Source organism: Alnus glutinosa, chromosome 11, assembly GCF_958979055.1.
Source record: "Alnus glutinosa chromosome 11, dhAlnGlut1.1, whole genome shotgun sequence".
In the NCBI taxonomy this organism is placed as follows: domain Eukaryota; kingdom Viridiplantae; phylum Streptophyta; class Magnoliopsida; order Fagales; family Betulaceae; genus Alnus; species Alnus glutinosa.
The window spans coordinates 17,369,624-17,380,882 of record NC_084896.1 but is presented as its reverse complement, the minus strand read 5'-3'; the positions used below and the strand labels follow the sequence as shown (position 1 = coordinate 17,380,882).

Sequence of the window (11,259 nt, the reverse complement as noted above, 5' to 3'; positions counted from 1 at the left end):
TGTGATTTTCGTTGCATAGTAGATAGATATTATACTCTGATTTACTAGGTACATATTATGGGGTATATACCATATGTTGGCTTTGCGACATATCGTCGTGCTACTGTGAAGACCCGTTTATAATTTTAAGAGATTAATGTTTATGCAAATGTTTTGTATAAAAAAAATAAAATAAAAAAAGGTCGTCATAACAAATGGTATCAGAGCAGTTAGGTCTAGGGTTGGTTAGGAAAAGCGGAAAGCGGAAACCTAGGGTTTTGTTAGAGTCTAAGAATAACAAAAGAGTTTTAGGAAATCTTAAAAGCTTCAACAAAGATAGAAAATTAAAATATAATACTCCATATGCATTACATGAATTTTGTGATACATATTATTTGATTTACGTATAGTTAGTTTACCTCTTACTTTCACATTATAGGTTAACTTCAATGTGATTGTGTAGAGTATATCACTTAGATGGGGAACGGTTTAGAATAAGCTTCTTAGGTGCATTACATGGGCATTATGATGCATGTAATCTTCGTTACGTAGCATTGTCTATGTGGCATTTCATTGTATAGACAAGTCATGCCGCCTAGACAAGCAACGTCGATACGAAATGAGGAAGATGATTCCTCAGTGGGAAGCCACACTTTGGTATACGTGTCGTATAGAATCACTAGTATGCTTTCGATGTGGTAGACATGGCCACCTCGTAAAGCTATGTCCCTCGTTAGCCGCTTTGACTCAAAGCAGCTCTAGCGTTGCCCAGTGTAGTGTGTGGGAGCTACACTCGGATTTATGTCAAGGAAGATCTAGGACACATTGTTAATATGGTCGATGAGGTCATTTAGTGAGAGGTCGCCAACTTGTTGCCGCCAAAGTCAAGTACCTTTGTGGGCAACTATCAACTGAGACAGTTTGCTCAAGTATGGGGTGCCTACTCACACCAAGCAATGTTGAAGTCCATCCAACTGGCGCAAATGCTGTCAATGCTGCCACAGGTATTATACCTTTATGTGGTAGTATTGTGTGCGTTATCTATTCATGTGTCTCATTATGCATAGTTACATAATGAGTACTAAACCTTTAAAATCAACGTGCGTGACCATCTCTATTGGTGACGCATTTGTCCATAGTAAACATTGAGGTTGTAAAGACCAAGAAAATAAATTGGAGAATTAACATTTAATAAGTTATGTTTATTAAATAGATTTGACTAATAATTAGATTCTAAGTAAAAATATTTATATTATCAAAATAAAATGAGTTTAGGATAGACAAATGGAGTTAGAATAATAATAATAAAAATATAATAGGTTTAGTGTGATGAAATCACATTTGAGGATTTAATTAAGAAAGGTGAAGAGACAAAGGTAAATAAATTATTTAATGGGTTAGTGTACTAAAATTAAACAAAGTGATTTTATTATTTTACCATGGGCTTGTGTGACTTAAAAAAAAATGGTAGCCCAAGAAGTGGGAATAAAAGTGACCTTAATAGGCCCAAGGGTAGGTAAAAGCCCATCCTTCTTTCTTTCTCACTTATGCTAGAAGGGCACTTTTGTAAACACACATTCTCACCTTATCTTCTTACATTTCCAGCACACCACACAACTTCTTCTCTCTCTCTCTCTCTCTCTCTCTCTCTCACGATGCTCTCCCCTTTTATCTTTTCTTTCCTTTTTCCTTCTCCTCATCTCCCCTCTCTTCCTCCTCCATTCACGCACGCACAACCCATGAGAGAGTGAGACGTTGCAGATTTTTGGAGAGGGAGATAGTGAGCACGACGCAGAGAAGAAAAGAAGAAGAAGAAAAGAAAGAGAAGTAGGAGAAGAGAAGAAGAAATGGTTCATGGGTTCCGGCCATGGGCTTTTATGGGGTAAATTTCTAGCCTTCCTTAATGTTTTCATGTTACCCATTGTCTATTTAGCACAAAAATCATGTGTATGGTTTGTGGTTTGTTTAGATTTGGATTCTAGGTTTATATTGGTATGGATTTCGGTTTTTGTGAGATTATAGTTAATTTTTGGGTTAATTGCTAAGGGGTTTCACCCATTGAAGCCAGAATGGTATGGATTGAAGCTTGAAATCATATTGATTTGTGAGGGTTTTATTTGGGTTCGAAAATAGGGTTTATGATTGGAGATTTTTGGAGTTTTTCATGGGGTGTTATTCGAATGGGTGTTTGTATATGAAGTTAGGTATTTAATTTGCCATGATGGAGTAGTGTCAAAAATGTATTTTTGTTATATTGACTTATACAAATCGTTGGTTGTTATTTACAAATCAAGTGGTTAAATTATAGTTGACCCTAGAATTGTTTTATTGGATTTATTGATATCTAAGGATTTGAGAGTTTGTTTAGAGATTGAAATGTAGTGGTTAATTGTTTGTTAATGATTATAGTTAGTCCTTATGTAGTTTATTGGAGGATTGATCATATATTAGAATCATTGATACCTTGGGATTTGGGTGTTATTAATTATTGTTGTAGATTGTAATTGATAATGAGTTGAATATGATGTTGATTTATTGGTTATTTAGCCTATGATGAAGATTAGGTTCATTTGGATTTGTACTATGTTTCATGAGTGTAGATTTAGTGTAGAAGTTGGTTTCAATATTTTAGGATGAATTGTTAATAGTTGGTTGGAGAGAATAGTTGTTAATTGTCATTGATAATTGTTATGGGATTTAGGTGGAAAGTATTTCCAATTAAGAGAAGTTGATCTTTGTTATGTAAATGAAGGATCTTGCTTGTGCTTTGGTGAATAGCTATGAATATTGGAGGGTAGATTGTGGTTTACGGAAGAAGGTTGTAATTGATTTTAAGTTGTTTATTTAAGAGATTAACTCTACGTGTTGAATTCATCGATACCCGTTGAGTTGAGGCTTTATTGTGATGTTAGAGAATGAGTTTAATGTTTATGAGAGCTTATGTTAGTTCAAATTCTGATTTGGGTAATTGTTGGCCTGGATGTTAAATGGTTAAATTTATTTGGAATGGTTGAGTGGTCTTCCAAGTGTGTTGTTTAGGGAAATTATGTTAATGAATTCTTGGTAATTATGTGCATCAATGGATTAGGATTAAGTGTTGTATATGTATATGTATATGTATATATGTATACATATACATGTATATGGCTTAAGTATATATGTTGTTAATTTAGTAAATAAATAACGAGTTATAAATAGGGTTAACAATAATAACATGATACAACAACAATATATAAACTAATGAAAATAGTAAATATATCTTATTGATAATAAACAAATAAATACGAACATAGAACCAATAATCAACCTAATAATAGCCTAAGGTATCTAGCTAGCTTTAGAAGTAGGTAACGCGCGTGTGAGCACGTGGGTAGTTTATGTCTCATAAGGGGTATGAGATTCAATAGTTAGTTTGACGTCATAAATGTTTGCAGGCACGTGTTATAATTGGAGACTGCAACTTGTTCTCCAATGTAGAGCTCAAGTAAATAGAATACTGGGAGTATTCGAGTCATGAGTCCTAAGCAGCCAAGGTGAGTATTCTACTCATTGAGAAAGGATATTTTTCTTATTTTATAGAAATGCAAATGATAGATGATTTTCTACTGAACCGACGATATGTTAACATGTATGCTTTGACTGTTTTAAATAGTTTCAATTATGTTGAAATATCAATGATGTTATGAAATGATGCATGAATGAAAGGTTTTGAATTGATTTAAAGTGTTTGAATATGTACTGCAGTTGGGATTTAAATTATGCAAAGAAAAATGATGAAAATTTCATGTTGATTGATTTATTGTATTTGAAGAAAGCATGATTTGTAACGAATATGAGTATAGAGTTTGAATTGTAAAGCATAAAGCACAAACACATAATAACGAAGACAGCGTGAGGTTCATAATAACGAAGAAAGCGTGAGGCTCACAATGAACAAAAAAACTCATGAGCATGCATAGCATTGTTTAAATTGTGTGATGTTTTCATGATAAGTATATTGTAGTTTTGCTAGACATATTAGTATGCCTAAGAGTCTCGATAGAAAAAGAACTTATATATATTGGTATCGGATGGTTGCATGATTTAAATGTCATTGTTTTCTATAACAAATCTCCTACGAATAATATTAGCTGTCTAGTATGTTAAAATGCTTTCTATTTGTCAGTGTATGCTATATCAGCTATGAGGATTTTCAAAACAGAAGTTTATAAAATTGGTAGCTGTTATAGTGTACTCATGACTAAAAAGGAGAAATTGGTTCTTTGCGAAAACTCAGTGAATAGTATACCTTTGAGGTCTTAGTGTATTTATTTATGCTAAGACGGTGGGCTCATAATTTCACCTATACGGATGTGGCAAACGCCCACAACCGTATAGATGATGTTCCTTTGGCTGCAGGTATTTTGGTCATAGTTGATAGCATTGTAGAAGGGTAATTTGGATGTTATGAGTGAAGCACACTGCAACGGTCGTAATTGGTGGACCATGGGTTGTCCACTTGTTTATAGGTTTAGTTTATGGCTTGTGATGTTTGTGTCACTTGTTCTTGTAAAGCCATTTCTGTTATGTAATTATATTGAGGAAAGACTTAATTAGATAGATGTAATAAGGCTCTTTGTTTATGATTATTTGTAATAGACGTTTATGCTATGATTTCCGCTATTTAGGTTTATGTTTTCCGCTGCATAGATGAAAAGATGTTATACTCTGATATACCAGGTTCATATTATGGGAAATGTACCATATGTTGGCTTTGCGACATATCGTCGTGCCACTGTGAAGATCCATTTATATTTTAAGAGACTAATATTTATGCAAATGCTTTGAAAAAAAAAAAAAAAAAAAGGGGTCGTCACAGAGGTCATTGCCTTAGCACTATATAGGTGGTGATATCGCTACCTCTAGTGTTGCCATGATGAGCTACAATGTCTAACTCATGTAATTTGATATGTTAAGTTGTCCACCCTAGTCTCAATTGCACTTGTAAGCTATGCAAATTGTGCGTTGAGCCTTTAGATTAGAACTTATGCGTGGATACTCATAATGATGTTGCTTATAGGGAGCGTGTGGATAAGTGTGCCATTTGTATTAGAGAAAAGACTCTGCCAGCGAAGCTAGCAGTGTTATGCGTGTAGAGTTCCAATGTGACCATATTTAGCTTCAACATGAAATGTGTTGAGTTTTAATGCCATGCATATAAGATTTCAGCGTTCAACATGCTAAACAATAAAGCTTACCATGTTGAACTACGATGCTAACTCGTTAAGGCTTTGGTGTTAATTTGGAATGGATTGACGATCAAGGAGTAGAAGTGAACGTAGATAATCACGAATGTGTAGTTTTATTCCTACCCCATTGTATAGAGAGTCCGAACTTTGTAGGTCTCGTTTGCGAGTTACTCCACTATCTTTGTCCAACGTTCAATAATGATGAATGTCCGAGAGTGTACACCTGTGTGTCTGGCTTAGTGCCTAAACCAAGCTCAAGTCGATTCCAAGTTGGGAACATCCGGATAGTGCAAATGTTTTCACTATGGTCACGAGTTTATGTAGTCGTGCATAGATTATCGTGTACTAAACCGAGTGACAATCAATCGGGAGTATTCCTTATTGAGAACTGACAACTTGTTCAGTCAACTCTAAGGACTCTCGGTATTCTTGGGAATTGACTTTCTTCCGAAATGCGATTGACTTTTGGTGCGAAAGGTAATGTGCTAAGGTCAGTGAACCATATATGGTATGACCATTATGAGTTTTGGTGATGCCATTTGGATAGACAAATACACCATTAGTATTTATGGACTTGATGAATCATGCATTCTATGGGTGCCTTGACAAACGAGTAGTTGAGTGTACTGTTGACACATTAGTTTATTCGACTTGTCGTGTCGAGCATGGAAGACACTTGGTATCAGTGTTGGAAGTACTTAGTAAAAGAGATTCTTCTTCAAGCTCATGAGAGGTGAGCTTTGATTAAAGAAGTGTCATTCTTGGTTTATGTAATGAACGAAAATAGACACATAGTCAACACGAGAGAACAAGAATACACAGTTGCACATGTGCTTAAACTACTCGTTCAGATTGTTGGGTATGTGGCTTGCACAGATACATCACAATAGTTGGGAATACACCCTTGTGTAATAACAAGGATATAGCATATGCTACTTGTCAACCGTATATCATGAGTAACGTCGTTCTCCTCATGGTTCGGAGTTGGTAACCGTTGTTGATGTCCTATTATTTTGTGGACAATGCCTTGATGGTGTTGTACATGTGGAACACACACTTAACACCCTAGTCTTGATGCACTTCGGTGTTGAGAGATGGAGACATGAGGTAACGTTGATGGCTTGTTGTGTTAGGAGATCTAAATGGCAAGATGTCCTGACGTGCAACTTAAGTCACTATCACAGCTAAAACACTATGTGAAAATCTCGTGATGGCGAGATTGACTCAAAGTGTATTCAAAATGCTAGCTTAGTGTACCCTTCGCAAGCGGACGGCTTATCCGAGAAATCTATTTAGACACTTGAAGATACACCTAAGTTGTGCGAGTGGGAATTTATAAAGTCGGTTATGATACTCGCCATTGGTTGTGACTACTAGTCATGTTAGTTTACGACTACTGATGTAGTACCACACGTAACATAATATGGACACGAACATGGAACTCCATTTCATTTGGCATGAAGTTGGTGTGAAATGATCAGCGAGCTTTAAAGTGGTGCATGATTCAAGGGAAGATTGTGCTCGTTCAAAGTGGATAAACATCGCTGCAAATTTGTGTTTCAAATTGGTGATCTTGTGAAATGCAAGGTGTCACCAATGCGAAACATCTAACGCTTTGAGCAATATGGGTGTGCTCAATTCTGGATATATTGAGTTGTCCTTAGTACAAAACGTATGTCTATCACATAATTGGTCATGATGTCTCCTAATTTTAGCGGTCATTTATGACATTTTCTCGTATTTCTCCACTGCGAATGTGTTTGTGACCCTTTACTTGTGGTGCGCTTCTTCATATTCAATAGAAATTGACATGTGAAAGGTTGCAAAGCGAGTGATGGTTTGTAAGAAAACACTAAATTCATTTCATTAGTGAGAACTCTGTGGTGAAATCACGACGTTAAAGAAGCCACATGAGAGCTTGACCGTTAAATGCGGGAGTGATCCCTCATTATACTGAATAAATGCTGGTATGATTGCTATATCGTACAACTTTCACGTAAGTACCCCATGTAAAACGCATACTTGCATGAGTGGTTCTAATATAGAATGCATGCTCGTATGTGTGTAAAACGATTTAATGTCTAAATTTCGAGGACGAAATTTTTATAAGGAGGGAGGGATGTAATGTCTGGAAAATTATTTAATAATTAAAGTATAAATTTGAGTAAATAATTGATTAAACTTAATTAGGTGTATTTAAAATGCAAGATAATATTTTTAAAAGACTAAAGTTTATAAAATGGGTTTATCAGGATTAAATAAAAATAAGTTTATTTAGAGTGATAAAATAAAAAAAAGTTGTTCTATGGACTTGTAAATGGTAGCCAAAAAAATATAAAAGAATATTTTTAAAGTCTAAAGAAATAAAATAGAAAATGAAATTAATGAATAAAAGAATTATTAAGAAAAAAGAGTAAGTCAAAAAGTCAAAAAAAATAATAAAAAAATATATATATAAAAAATAATAATAATTATACATGTGGGGCGACATGTGCCCCACATGCATAAGAGTGAAGGGCCAGATCGAAAAAGAAAAATGGAAGGGCCATCTGGCCCTTCCCAAAGAAAAAAATAAAAAGAAGAAGAAGAAAATGATGATAAGGCGCTTGCGCGTTATCTCGGTGGGAGAAAAAAAAGAGAGGCAGAATGCCTTTCTCTCTTGTTCTCTTTGGGGTTTTCTTACAAAATTCATGATCCATGAAGATCTATCCATCCAAACTCAAATACGACTTCGGTAACATGATCTACGAAGCCCGATATACGTTTCTACCGATGTTTTAAGGTAAATAGTTAAATTCATATTTTGAGATTTTTGGTTAAATCTAGCAAAATAAGAGTTTGATATAGTGTTTTTTTTTTAGGCTTTGTGTTATTTGGAGCTTGTAAAGATTCTCCAAACACCAAGTATTATTTGGGTAAGTTTTTGGGTAAGTTACTTTAATCCCTAATTTATGGGTTAATGTTATTTTAAATATATAGTGTTTATGTTAGTGAGATTAATATTTGTTGTGATTAAAGTTAGTGTTTTATAAATTATGGGTTAATTTAAAAACCCTAATTTGATGGGTTAAAATAATTTGGGAGTTTTAAGTGATTAAAATTTAAATAGCTAAATTATGTTAATATGTTAGTAATTGATGTAAAAAGATTTATGAACATAATATTAGAGTAAATGATATTGAGAGAATGTTAGTGAGAAATAATTTATAGATTAGTGAATATAATTTATGATTAATATTTGATGTTATAGGTAATTATTTTAGATGGTGATTTTAATGTCTAACCCCAAGTAAATACTTTGGGTTAGTATTAATTGAGTCTAGGTAGTGTCTAGATTTATGGGTGTGTGATTGGGACCCTCAAAATATTATGGGTTTTCCAAGGGTTAGCTTTTAAGTAATTTAAGAGCTAAATGTCGGTCTAATGTTAGAAAAGTCAAATAATGTGCAATGTGTATTTTCACAGTGACGCATTGCAAGGTGGTGTCTAGGAGACCTAGCGCTTAATATCCACGCAGCCAAGGTGAGTATTCTACTCACTAAAAAAAGATATTTTTCGTATTTTATAGAAATGCAAATGATATATGATTTTCTACTGAACCGACGATATGTTAACATGTATGCTTTGAATGTTTTAAGTAGTTTCAATTATGTTGAAATATCAATGATGTTATGAAATGATGCATGAATGAAAGGTTTTGAATTGATTTAAAGTGTCTGAATACGTACTACAGTTGGGATTTTAATTATGCAAAGAAAAATGATGAAAATTTCATGTTGATTGGTTTACTGTATTTGAAGAAAGCATGATTTGTAAAGAATAGGAGTATAGAGTTTGATTTGTAAAGCATAAAGCACGAACGCAAAATAACAAAGAGAGCGTGAGGTTCATAATAACAAAGAGAGCGTGAGGCTCATAATAACGAAGAGAGCGTGAGGCACATAATAACAAAGAGAGCGTAAGGCTCATAATAACGAAGAGAGTGTGAGGCTCATAATAATGGAAGAGAGGGTAAGCCTCACAATGAACAAAAAGACTATCATGAGCATGCATAGCATTGTTTAAATTGTGTGATGTTTTCATGATAAGTATATTGTAGTTTTGCTAGACGTATTAGTATGCATAAGAGTCTTATATGGGAAAGAACTTATGTATATTTCTATTGGATGGTTGCATGATTTAAATGCCATTGTTTTCTATATCGAATCTTCTACGTATATTATTAGCTACCTAGTATGTTTAAATGCTTTCTAATTGTCAGTGTATGCTATATGAGCTATGAGGATTTTCAAACAAAAGTTTATAAAATTGGTAGCTGTTATAGTGTAAGCATGACTAAAAAGGAAAAGTTGGTTCTTTGCGAAAACTTCGTAAATAGTATACCTCTGAGGTCTTAGTGTATTTATTTATGCTTAGACGGTGGGCTCATAATTCAACCTATACGAATGTGGCAAACCCTCACAACCGTATAAATGATATTCCTTTGGCTGCAGGTACTCCGGTCGTAGTTGGTATTGTTGAAGTGTACTTGGGATATTATGACCGTAGCTCACCGCAACGGCTGTAAGTGTTGACCATGGGCGTCCTCTGTTTTATGAGTTTCGTTTGTGGCCTGTGACGCCTGTGTCACTTGTTATTGTACAATGCCATTTATGTTATGTATTTAATTTGAAGAAAGACTTAAATAGATAGATGTAAATTGGCTCTTGATTAGATTAATTTATGATAGATGTTTAAAATGTGATTTCCGCTATTAGGTTTATGTTTCCGTTGCATAGTAGATAGATATTATACTCTGATTTACCAGGTACATATTATGGGGTATGTACCATATGTTGGCTTTGCGACATATCGTTGTGCCGCTGTGAAGACCCGTTTATAATTTTAAGAGATTAATGTTTATGCAAATTTTTTGTATAAAAAAGAATAGTACTCGCAAGTGCACGAATCGTTTTGCAATATAGCGTTATGCAAGTGCGAGGTCGATCCCACAGGGAATTGTGTTGCGAAAATTAATCTCTATTCAAACTAATCCTATTTTAACCTAGTTCCAAATTTAGGGGTTTTTTGATAAAAGAAAACATAAACAAGAATAATGAAAATAAAGGGGTCTAGGGTTTCGGAATCCACACTCACCAAATCACAATAACCTAATCTCATGCTCATCATACATATTTTGAGGTTGTCACATACAAATCTTAGGTATGCTCTACATTGCTTCAAAAATCATTTGAAACACTCAATGATTCCGTTCATAGCACAAATCACAAAGAGTACCAATTGAAATCAAAACATCCAATGTATCATTCAATCACAATGGATATCATCATTCAAACCGATAAAACAATGTATTAGTCGAACGACGCACAATGAATATCCAATGTTTTGATAGATCAAACACCAAGCAATCAATTTTAATGAGACTTATTCCACATCATCACTTGTATCCGGAAACCACAAGAGATATCAAAACATCATCTCATAAAAATCGAAGTAGAACAATGAGAAATCAAACCCATAAACTCAAATAGCATGAACAAGCAAGAAACTCGGTTTCTCTTCAATGGTGAGGTTTCATCCTCAACCCCAAACGAAAATATTAGCTACACATGATAAAATAACTACAACTTAAAACATTAAATTAAAAGCATAAAAATCAAAGAGTTGCAAAAGGAAAGAAATAAGCTACAAGAAGAAGAGAAGCAAGAAGTTATGTACAAAGAGGCTCATGCCTCTTCTCTTCCTTTGATTTTCAGCCTTGGTCTCCTTTCATAGACAAGTGGTTTGTGTGGAATGGGTGAGTGGGTGTATGAGTGGAGAGATGAGTGATGAGTGTTTTATGGAATGAGTGGTGAGTGTTTTATGGAATGAGTGGTGAGTGTTTTATGGAATGATGTTGAGTGGAAAAAAAAGTGATTAAGTGGCTGAGAATGTGGAGAAAAACGTGTATTGGCTCTAGCTTTGGGGAGACAAGGGATGAAGCAAAAGAAAAAATAATAAGAGAGATGGTTCCGGATTTTCGGGATGATCCGTCGACTGAAATTCAAACAGC

The 11,259-nt window shown here is 34.4% G+C and overlaps 1 long non-coding RNA gene across 2 annotated transcripts; it reads left to right on the top strand.

The window, feature by feature from the left end:
- Positions 1 to 1,594: 1,594 nt before the first annotated feature.
- Positions 1,595 to 9,953, top strand: LOC133881768 (uncharacterized). Of its 2 annotated transcripts, none has more exons than XR_009902588.1 (3): positions 1,595 to 1,861; positions 3,414 to 3,512; positions 9,701 to 9,953. It is a non-coding gene; the product is annotated as an uncharacterized LOC133881768 (long non-coding RNA). The 2 variants fall into 2 exon arrangements; XR_009902587.1 differs by lacking the exon at positions 9,701 to 9,953 and adding an exon at positions 4,357 to 4,788.
- Positions 9,954 to 11,259: the final 1,306 nt, after the last annotated feature.